Source organism: Corvus moneduloides, chromosome 4 (genome assembly GCF_009650955.1).
Source record: "Corvus moneduloides isolate bCorMon1 chromosome 4, bCorMon1.pri, whole genome shotgun sequence".
NCBI classification, from domain to species: domain Eukaryota; kingdom Metazoa; phylum Chordata; class Aves; order Passeriformes; family Corvidae; genus Corvus; species Corvus moneduloides.
Window position 1 is genome coordinate 43,936,068 of NC_045479.1, and position 11,651 is coordinate 43,947,718.

The window sequence follows — 11,651 nt, forward strand, 5'->3', positions numbered from 1 at the left end:
AATTTCCCTTATGCATATAATTTTCTTTCAATGCTCTTATATTTATGTGTTGACTATTGAAATACAATTATGTTGAGTTACATGACCATGTGGGAACAGCAATATTTTATTCATTGATTTGATTCCAATGCCCATTCTAAGCGAGATTAATTTATTTCCAGGTTTTTTTATGGAAAACAGAAAAAACTAAGCTATTCCCAGTTTTCTACTCTAGAAAGTCCAGTAAAGCAGGATAATCAGGACATTTTTATTAGTGCATCCTCAGCTGCAAGAGTTCATTTGAAGAATCATCAGGCCTCTGTCATAATAGCATAAGGACAAAATAATGGTCATTTATTCCCAGCCCAGCATTAGAAAAGTATTTGTTCCACTATCCTGAATAATTTTAAAAGAAGGACATGTGAAAACAATGCTCTTCCTATCCTAGGCCTTGTCCTCTACTGTTCAGCCCTTTGTTTAGAGGGAATCTAAAATACCACTGCGTGGTTATATCTCAGCTTAATGCATGCAGACAAAATTTCTCTCTCCACTCTCCATGTAAATGGAGACATTTCACAGACATTTTTAGAGGCACAAAACAACCTCAAAACGCCATATTGTACAAAAGAAAGGCACTGATAGCAGATGTTTCTTCTGACTCTTGACTGATAAGAATATGACTCTTTCTGAAGTCTCCAAATTGCCCTTCATTAAATGCAAAAAGTGGTTTCAGAGTTCTCCTTCTTGCAGGCTTTGAGTTCATGCATTGGATCAGTTGCAAAGGTGACAGTGAAAAGCTGCAAACTATCCCCCAGGATCAGCACCACTCTGTCTTTCCTGCAGAGATCCTCTGAGAGAACGATTGTGTTTTGCAGAGAGAGGCAGCACAGTCTGTGCAGAAGAACCACATTTATCCCTCTGCTGAAGTGCTTTATGCATCTGCAGTGCTGGGACCAGATTTGCCTCTGCATGCCAATTTTTCAAAAGAAAAGCCTTGCCTTTTCCAGATTAGTGGTGAAATATGTTTCAGCAAATCAGCCAGACAAGCAGATCAGATACGCTTCCATCTGTACTGAGCCTGGACATAAACTTTAAAAAAATCCTCCTTCACAAAAATTTCTGTGACAAATTATAACATCTATTCACCATTGAGACAAGAAACCCTAAATATGGGAAGAACATGGTTAAATGTACCTTGAGAAAATTAGTGATAAGCATCACAAATTTGTGAGCAGATCAACACACGAGTTGAGGGCACCATGTTTTTGGGGCCATAGGATGCTTGTGCTCTGTGGAACAACTTGCAGCAACAAGGCCATGTAAATTGACTCTGCTGGCCCTGTTTCCTGATGGGGACACTTGCAGGTTCCAAAATGCAGAAGCTGAGCAATAGAGAAGAAGAGAAGCATACCTACAGTGAAATTCAGCAGAAAACCCCAGCCCATGTCATTAGCTGGTGTCTACATCTGAACTGGTCATCTAGATTTCTGTGATAGCTGGTGAACAGAAGCATTTGTCCGAGACGAGTTACATGCCCTTCGTGGTTCTGCTGACTGTGAAGCACGTCCCTACGACTAGCTCAGGTATGGACTCCTGTGAAACCTATCCCAGAAAAATTGTCTGACAGTGCAAAGCCACTGGGGCACAAAATTACCTGTGATAGAAGCATCAGCCCCATCTTCTATTCTGTGTGCACGATTGTGGCTGAAGCACGCTGTGTGGCCTCTTCACAGGTGGAAGAGAAGGTTTAATCCTGCTCAACAGATGTTCCTCCCTGATTTGAGGCTTCTCCACAGGATCAGACTTCGCAGTGAACTCTTATGGGGGTACAGTCAGTCATAATCATACAGTGCTAGAGGGAAATGCTTACAATAAAAACCACAGATGTTCATCACAAAATATGGCTTCATCAACCACAACATACTACAAAAATATACAAGGTCTTTAAATTGCAGAAAAGCTTAGGTATCTCTGAGCCACTGAAGGAAAGTTCTCTTGGTAGAGAATATTCCAAACTATATAACCTGTGAAGTCTCCACATTTACCTAAACTTGACATTTCTGCTTCTTTTCTTTGTGTTCTTTTTGCACAAAGCAGGCAGCTGACAAAAATGTCACCTCCTTTCAGTTGCTGTGAGAGTCTGGGGAAATACATGCACGTGGAACTGGTTTACTGTTCTCTAAATTACAACAATAACATTATATTATTTTGTGTGTGTGAAAAAGAATTAATCTATCAAGAGCGAGACCAGAAGGGAACAAACTTCTTGGATGCACAAAATCCCACATTTGGGTTATCTCAAAGCCAAGTATATCTGAAACAATTCTCCAGAAGAACAGAATCAAATGAGGAGGAATAAAGTGTTATTGGCTCAAGAAGTCTTATCCATGAGTAATATGAAACTTGCTTTTAAACTAGTACTATAAAATTCATGATGACTTTCTTTCAAGGAAAGTAACAGAAAACAATTTCGTGTTTTTAAGTGAAATTCACACATTAGGCAAATTATTTTCAGATTAGTGGACCAATAATCTTGATTTTAATTTGACTTCTTTATCCTAGCTTCAAATAATAGAAGACTCACTGCACTGTAAAGTATTGATATTGGCTACATTACTATGACATGTACTATACCTCTGGCTCGCCTTTGGGTAACTCGTCATATATGCACTCCCTACCAGCACTGAATTTGTCAGGGAATTAGAATAGGCAAGGGATGAAGTGAGCAGGTACTGGAAGTCTGCCACTGAGTAGTCACAAGTCCCATCCACTTGCAGGGGTGATCTTGGGCTGTGTTGTTGTTTAGGAACAGCACTCCCTAGTTCAGTGCCCCCCTACGAGGAGACTCTCCCAAATCAGATGTCGATTGATTCCTTCCCTCCCCCTCCAGTGGGAGACACAAAAGGCCGAGATTATGGGCTAAGAACAATTTACTGGAAACAGCAATGAGATAAGAAAATGAACAGTAACAGCAACAATACTAATAGCAGCAGTGTACAAAGAGAGGGCAATTTACAAGCAGAATGCTCACCAAGCTGAGACCATGAACAATGGTAGAAGGGCCCGACATCCACCACATTTTCCAGTGACTGGAAATGGTGTCCCTTCCTCTCAGAAGTGTGAGTCGTTTCCCCCACCCCAGACATGAGGTAAGATGGTATGGGGTGACAGGATGTATTTGCCATGCCCACATGGCTCCAAACTATCCTCCCAGAGCTACTGGGAAAATTAACCCTGTCCTTGGCTGGAACTAGGACAGCCTGCATCCATTTTTAGAAACACAGAGTGGCTAGAACCCAACTTCTGGGTGTTCAGCAGCAGAAATATGGGAAATGCTGCAGGGTTCAACATTACCTTCAAGACCACCGTTCTCAGTGGACTATAGCAAATGGATGGAAGGCCCAGAAATCCCACTGAAGAAAGCCGGTGCACCTCCCTTTTTGAGATACTACAGATCCCTCTGATTTCGGGAGAAACACTCCTAGTTGTTGGAGGGAAGTCGTCAGCCCTTCTTTCCTCATCTATGGCTCTGGACGGAACAGTAGGTGCATCTCCAGAATCCTCAAAGACTGGCAGAGGAGCAGGTGGGAGAACAGCCCATGGCATGCTGAGCTGCCCAGCAGGTTCCTCTCATGCACTCCAGGATACTCTCTTAGCAGTGGCTGGGGTTGCCATCTGGATGGACACAAATCTGGACTTTAGAATGGCCACAGGTTAACATTTGGAGGAAACTCTGACTTCTACTGTGTGTTTATTCTGGGGATACAGTTACTTTCTTTCCTAGTTGTTTCTGCTTCTCACACTTTTCATGGTCCCTACAGAAATGTTTTCTGGCTCTGCAATGCTGTCAGTAGGCAGGGTCACCCCATTTGTTGAACTTGCCATTTTTTTCTAGCACAGATAGAAAGTCAGCGATGTCACAGGATTTGCATACAGCTTGCACTTCAAGCTTAGCCTTTAACAGGATTACAAAATGACTGACATACAAGAACTGATTAGAGGGAACATGAAAATATAGCCACCAAATGCACAGGCGCTCACTGCAATTTGATAGAGGCCAAAATTCACAGTGCGGTGCCAAGTTCATATGGTTCACAGCTAATTCAATGATACCTCTTACCCACAGGCAAGTTACAATCACACCACAAGAATTTCCTGCCATTTCTGTCTTTTCCCCTCAATACTCTTCAATATCTGTTTAATACTCCAGCTGCACAGCATTTAAATAGCTTTAAATAGCCTCCCAATTCTCAAAGCAAAGATTTTCAGCCTTCCCATGCCGTAAACTAAAGTAATTGAATTACCACCTTTCTCATACTCTAAGCACATCCTGTTTGTCCAGGTACAAAGACAGCAAGGAACACCATGAGCTCATTAATTCTCTTTCCAGCTCTCAGCTGAAAGACCAGTCACTAAGCAGAAGTAACCAGCAACATTCCCTCTTGATGCACAGAGCCTGTTGCTGAACTAGTGCTAGTGAGATGTTGTTTCCTAGGAGCTGGGCAACCCTGCTGGTACACCAGAATTTTCAAAGTGTCATTTTTTAGTAGCTCTTAAATAACTCCTATCACAAATATTCACTCAATCAAGCTATTAGATTCTGAAACAAGAATATTAGTATTTTGCCTATGTAATACTAGAGTTAATGTTGAGAAGAGGTTTTTAAACAAGCATTTCTAATTTCACTGCAGCTAGTAATTACTGTTATGGCCAGTGATATGTTTTGACTACCATGCCTCATTTGCAGCAACCTTAAGTTCAGAACTGAAATACAAAGCAGGAAAACAGCAAATATTTGAATGACTTCCTGGGTTCTACGACAGCATTTTCATGTTTCCTCCAGTCAGCGCTAAATGACTGTTCCTCAGTTCCAAAGGAAAGCTCATATCTTTTTATTGATGCTGATTGCTTCTTTCACATTAAATGTGTTTCAGCTACAACTCTGTTGATTTAGACACCACAAACAGGTCTATAAAACCTAATCTCCACACATCTCAACCCAGTGTCCCTGTATCCTATTGACCAGACAAGAAGGGCAATCTCTGTGCAGAGGGACAGTATAGACTTTGTGAATGTGGGAGACTGTAAGCAGGTAAGTTAATGACACACTTCTGTGATTCTTCAGGAGTGATTTCTTCATTATTTAATATTGTTATCTCAATTATTTGAATGTCATTACTGTTAGCCATGGCTGTTAATAACTTGCTGTTGCCTTATCTCATGATCTTCTTTGCTACAGTACCAAGACAAAGATTTGCCTCATCTAATTTACATGTTCATCACGCAGTCTAAGCTAATCAGCTAGATTTTCCATAACCAGTGAAATATATCTAAAATACATATCTTAGTATCTTTGAAAAGCTTGCTCTGTGATGGTGTCTGTTTCTCTCGCCTTATATGAAAGACGCTAAATGACTGTCTTTGATAGTCTAGTTCCCCTGTGTGTTCCTAATTTAGCTTTGACAGCTAGAGTTAGGCAAGACAGATTCCGTACTAAATTGCCTTTTAGTCTTACATTCCGTGACCTATTATAATTAGCATATGTAATGTAAGTTCTTCCTGATTTCCTTCTAAAACTATTTATTTTAAGCCATGGGTTGCTTGGTTAATTCATACATCAGACTTGGTCTTTCAGAGCTGTGCCACTTTAGTGAAACAATGGAAATAAAGAACAATGTGATTTTAAGACAGAGCAAAATTGTGCATTAACCAACTTTGCACAGGAAGGCCAAGTGAAAATATAGGGTAAACACCTGTTCAGAAAAATTATTCCAAAGGTGACCACCATCAGCCAAACTCCCCTTCTCCCTCATTCAGCTCCTCTCACCAATCACATGACTTCAGAATACAATTATGTAAGAAATGTTTTCACAGTATATTTATTTCCAGAGTCCCTTTATTACAAGGATTTGTTTTCTCTTGTCTAGTGCTTCCAGTTTCATCACTGAATAGAACACAGAGTATTTGTAGCTATGCAGGTAGCAAGGATCCCTGCTAGATCCATCTTGTATTAACCCTTCAACATAAAAGGGATGAAGAGCACCTCAAACCAGTCCAGCCCCAGTCTTCACTCCAGGCAACTAAGGGGAGAAGATCAACAGCAAGTCAAGCAAACACATAGATGACCTGTGGACACAGTACATTTAACAGGAATTTTTGATTCCTCCATAGTTCTGTCCAGGACAACTTTACACCTGTCTTGGCTCAAACTGGACATGAAAGCAATCATTTTTAAAATATCATCATTGCATTACTTGAAGGGACATAGTAGTAAAAACAGATTAAGACTATCCTGGGTCTAGAGGATATTGGGTGATTAGGTCCTCTGGTCTTTCTGCAAGACCTTACCCCGCACAATAAATATACAATTCCTGTTGCAAATAGCAAAGTTAAACACGTTCTTTGCAAACTCTGCAGCAGCTGGACCATGGAAAGGTCAGCCATGTGTGCAGTGGGTCTTACTCTGAAAGGTCACAAGAGATGCAAATAACAATGATATTTAGGGTGGTCCACACCACTTCTCCCTCTGGAAAATGTACACTAAGTCCGTCTGGCCAAACCTCTCCCCATCCTCCCTGTGTGCAGAGAGGGTAGGATGAAGGGTCAGCATTTTGCTAGTGGCTCTCTGCTAGGGGCAGTGCTCTGAGGGATGTCCCCTGCCACTACAGGCAGAGACGAGGCAGAGAGCACATCTGGGTCACATTGGGTCCACAAAAGTGCATTACAGACATAGCCAGACTATCTTTCTTAATGCTTTTCTGGTTTTAAGTATTTTTCCTTTTTTATTTTTTTATTCAAAATGCGTATACTACCTATGTTCACCAAGGCTCTGAAATACAAAAATGCTCATACACATATGGAAAGATAGGGTGTTTACACTTTTTGTACTTTACCTCACGCTCTGCAGTTAATCATGCCTCAGATTAAACCCCTTAAAATCTAACATGAGTTTAAGAATAAAAATTATAAACTCATATGTAACTACTTCAGGATTGAGACCCAACTCATTGACGGCCATTGATCATATTTTTTCAGACATGGGAGAATAGCCGTAGCATTGCACATTAAGCTATAAATAACAAAGTGATAAAATCAAAATAAATTTTAAATAATCTCCAAATAGTATTGTAATTGGTGGGTTCCAGGAAATTTCACTTTGCTGTTAAGAAAATACCATACCTTTAAGAGTTCAGTTCCCTACCTTTTAAAGAGTTCGGTTCTTATTAGTGCATCTTAATCTGTTTCTTTGCTGCAGGAGAGGTCTGACAGTCCAAGTCAAAGCACCCTTTAGAAATGCTGAAGCTCAGTGAAGCAGAGCAGGGAACACCCATGCAAACTCCACTGCTGGTGGGAATGAGCAAGTCAGGCATGTGCATCACAAAGTGACACAGCTCTTAACTGATGAGAGAGACTGTCAAAAGTCCTGAGTGGGAAAAGGTAACATCTAGTAAGGTCTTCTGTTACTGAGAGCACTCTTTCTTGTTTGTTTTACTGGAAATACTTAGCAAGACAAAATGCATTTGAAAGCTGCTGATGCCTTCTGGTCTATTTAATGCCTCTCAGTCCCCTTTTCTACTGAGCTAACTGTCTGTGCACCTTTGTGAAGATTAAGCTCTTTATGCATACTTGTGAACTGATTTCCATTTTAAGGTAGACAGAATTAAATAAATTATCTAGGTATATATTGTATAATAGTATACATAAAATAAGCTGGAATGGTCGCACTGAATCACAGGAAGTTATAGAAATAGACAAAAAATCAGACCCACCTGCATAATTAAAGAACATCACCAATAAAACAAGGAGGCAGAGAAACACATTTGTATCAAGTTTGTTTAAATGCCAGCAAGTAACAGTGCACAATAGACAAATTTAGCATTTTGCCGATGAGAATATTTTTCAAATTAGCTGTTGATTTATTCCCTACAGCATGGTGCTTGAGAGGTTGGAAGGAAAACTCTTTTATTCTCTGAGGATTATTTCCAGCATCCTCCAAACCCAGAGGCTGAGCAGAAGACAGATGAACTGGAGGTGATCTTTTGCCCTTCTCTCCCAGCAATCTCTCAAGGCTGCTGCCCCAGCATCTTCAGCAGCATGTGCAGGAGTGTTGGTGAGCACCAGGTGTGGACCTCAGCTGTGGCTCTCATTTAAGTTTCATCCCACTGCCAGCTGGTGACAGAAGAGTCATTTGTCCTTATGGCCCACACTCAGCCAACAAACACACAGCTACCACACATGGGACATGAATCAGCTGGACATGCATTTTAATTTCATTACACTGGAGGGAAAGAAACCCATGTTCTTTCTATGAACTCTTCTCAGCAGCAGAGAGAGCCACCCTATATGCAATCACTGCTAGATAATTTTTTTTAATTGAGTAAGGCACTCAGAGATAAACGACTTTGCTATTAGTGCAGTGCAATGAAAATAAAATCCATGGCAGATGGTTGCCAGTGAGTCTTGCTCAGACACTTCAGATAAAAAGGGAATGGCAGAGAGACACAAGTGTAAAACAGAAATCGGTGGAAATTAGCAATGTTATGAATTCGCCACTCTCTTACAGACTCCTTTAACCACAGGAAAGTCAAGGTAATTGCAGATTTACCGCTTTCTGTTTCCTCCACTCTAAAAATTTTGTTTAAGTCTATTTTACATACAAAATATACTTTTTACTTAAGTAAAAAATTAAATATAGATGTCTAGAAACATAAAAGTATAACATAATATGCCTCCTTCACAGAAAAGGAAATAGTAGAGAAAAGTTTTTTAATATAATAGTTAGATCTTATTGTAGAGTTGTAGAGTCATTGCAAGAGATAACTATTGTCATCTTAAACACCAAAGACGAGTTTTAGAGTCATGTTGTTTGGACATATATTTTAAGCAAGAGGCCTGAAACTGGAGCAGAATGGAAAAATAACTATTTTTGCAAGCATCTCACACAAAGACAGACTAGTTCCATTGAAGAGTAGTATCTTTTATTGATTTATTTTATATTTAATTAGAACAAAACCACTTACCTCTGTTATAAGGATGTCATGAAAGACAAGAATATATGATTTAATATTCATGCGTGTGCCTATGCACATTTAAGTGCCAAGTTTATTTCAGCATTTTACTATCAGCTATCTCAACGTTCCCACAAGCAAAAGCTGCCTGTGATAGAAATTGTGAGGAGTCCCAGGCTAACAGCATGCTGTGTAACTACATATTTTCTTTTATCAGCTTCAAAATGGATTTTTTTCAATTTCACAGTAAGTTGCCTTGTTCTTCTACTATGGAGATGAATAGAAGTGCTATTTTTGTACCGCATGTTATATAATTTTGTCAAATATCTTCATTAAACTAAATCAGTCCTACTCTTTTCAGAATCTACTACCTTCGTTTTTGGTTTTAATTGCATCTGTCAAATAAATTTCTAGATATTGATCAAAAATCTCTTAGAGCAGCTTTTCTTCCTGTAACTCCAGCTTCCAGCACTGAGGAAAGAAAAAGCGCATGACAAGATCTAGGTGTATTGCTCCTTCATTTCCCTCTTCATCACCCCCTCTAGTTTTGTGGTGGGGAAGTCCCATCAAAATACCCTAATTACTCACTGACTTATATTTTTATGAGAACAGAAAGAGGTTTGGAGAGATCTTCCTTGCACCATGGCCGTCTGACATCTGCGCAGTGTCATCCCCCATGGGGATGCTATCAGCCTTAGGCTGTGGCAGTGAACATCATAACCCACCTCTAGCTCCATGCCCCTGTCCACCATGGAAAAGGGGTGGGAAAAGATGAGGATGTATGACAAAAAAATTATGGCAGAAATTTGTGACAAATGGTATGATCATATGTCAATGACAAAAAAGTTAATGATAAAACAAGGAATGAGAATGCAAGGCAGATAATTAAGTGTACAAAAATAGACAAGATCCATATTGTAAAAAGTAAAAAAAAAAATTACCAAGAACTGCTTATTTCTCACAAAGCCACAAAGGACAGCATTCTTACCATCACTTTTTCATTAAAATTTATTCCAGTAATATAGATGCCCAGACCAACCTACATACTATGCTGTGCAGCTACCACTTGTTTTGAGGACTCAACTTGAAGAACATCAGAGCAGAGTCAATGCCACTGAAGCAGGGTCTCTGCTGGTTGAGTTTCTACTCCAGTCAAACAAAGAGCAGGAATGCCTGCAAGCCCCCACTGCATCAAAAGGTACAAGTTTAATTCCCCAAACCAGAATGATGCTCTAGATGGAAGAAAAGTGTTGGGAAAAATACATATCTCTCAGGAAGACTTTTCATTAAATTGATTTTGTTCATAAAATTTGGGTGCAGTTTTCCCTCCCAGTGCTACCCCAAATCCTGTAAAAGCTGGAAAAGATGGCTGACTCTGTCCTTCCTCTATCACTGCTGTTTCCTTATATCAGGGCATTTTCTTTTTTTATTTTCTTTTTTACCACTACTAAAACAAATGAAGCAAATTAAGCCAAAACTTCAAGGTAAAATTTTTAGCCATCTTATCGGGGAAAGTTAGCAAACCACTTCTGTTTTTTCCTCAAAGAAGACAGGACTTTTTATCCTACAGCTCTATCAGTGAATCATTACTACTTCATCTTTGATTACATTACCTTCAAAATCAGTGCAACTGTCCTTCTACCAAATACTTGAATACCAGCAGGAATTTGTGACTAAATTTTCTGTGCCTTTTCCCCTTCTCAGTTGTTTGTCTGAGTGTAGCATCTTTTGGTCTTCGTGATGATATGGAGTGTTACCACCTAATATGATCAACTAAGAAAATAGTCTATTTTACTTTTTTGACTCACTAGCAACTGCAAAATGTAGTATTTCCTGGCCAGACTAAAAACTGAAACATTTTGAAAATATTGCAAAATCAAGTAGTAGAATTATTTGCAGCTGAGCAGGATTTTTTTTTAATTACAGAAATATCGTAAGTCACTGTGCTTTCAGTGCTGTCCATTTAAAAAAAAAGTAGTGATTTTATGAAATCAAAGGAGAGCAAATAATTTCAGTTTGGAAAGTAAAGCATTTTACTTTGAAAAATGTTGAAATTAACCATTGTGACAAAGGGTTTTGACTATTGTTTCAAATATGCAAAATAACAAAAGCTCACAAAATATTTCAGTATCTTTTTACTTTCATTTTTTCCCCAAGCCATTTTTCTACATTTTTCCCTCAAAACATGCCCTATAATTCTTTTTCTATATTCTTGTTCATACAAAGCCGTATTCTTTCAGACCTACTCATTGCTGATCTCTTTTACCCTCTGGCTATTGAGGGAAACAGAGAGTGGATATGATTCCTAATAAAAAGCATGGGCTTAATAAATTTATCAAAAAAAAAAAAATTAAATCTGTTTTCTAACCTTCACCCAGCTCTGGCCTTTGTAAAAAAGTGATAAAGGAAATCAAAATTAAGCTGATGATAGTCCCAAATACGGCTTAATCAGCTACAGCAAGTGAGGTGATCATGGTTTGAAAAGTCCATGGTCTGTTACAAAAGCTTCTTGGGCTTTTTCTGTCCTAGGATAATCATTTTTCCCCAATGTCTCATTTGTCAAACTGCTGAAAAATGACATTATGCTTTTTTTTCTCAAGTTATAAATGTATTACAATTGACATTCTGCCAGAGAGAACTTTAAACCCATACATCTTAAAAATA

General features: G+C 39.1%; 1 long non-coding RNA gene across 1 annotated transcript; it reads right to left on the minus strand.

The window, feature by feature from the left end:
• Positions 1-5,842: 5,842 nt before the first annotated feature.
• Positions 5,843-7,269, minus strand: LOC116443575. The gene is made up of 2 exons (XR_004239988.1): positions 7,181-7,269; positions 5,843-6,059 (listed from the first exon to the last, which is right to left on the minus strand). It is a non-coding gene; the product is annotated as an uncharacterized LOC116443575 (long non-coding RNA).
• Positions 7,270-11,651: the final 4,382 nt, after the last annotated feature.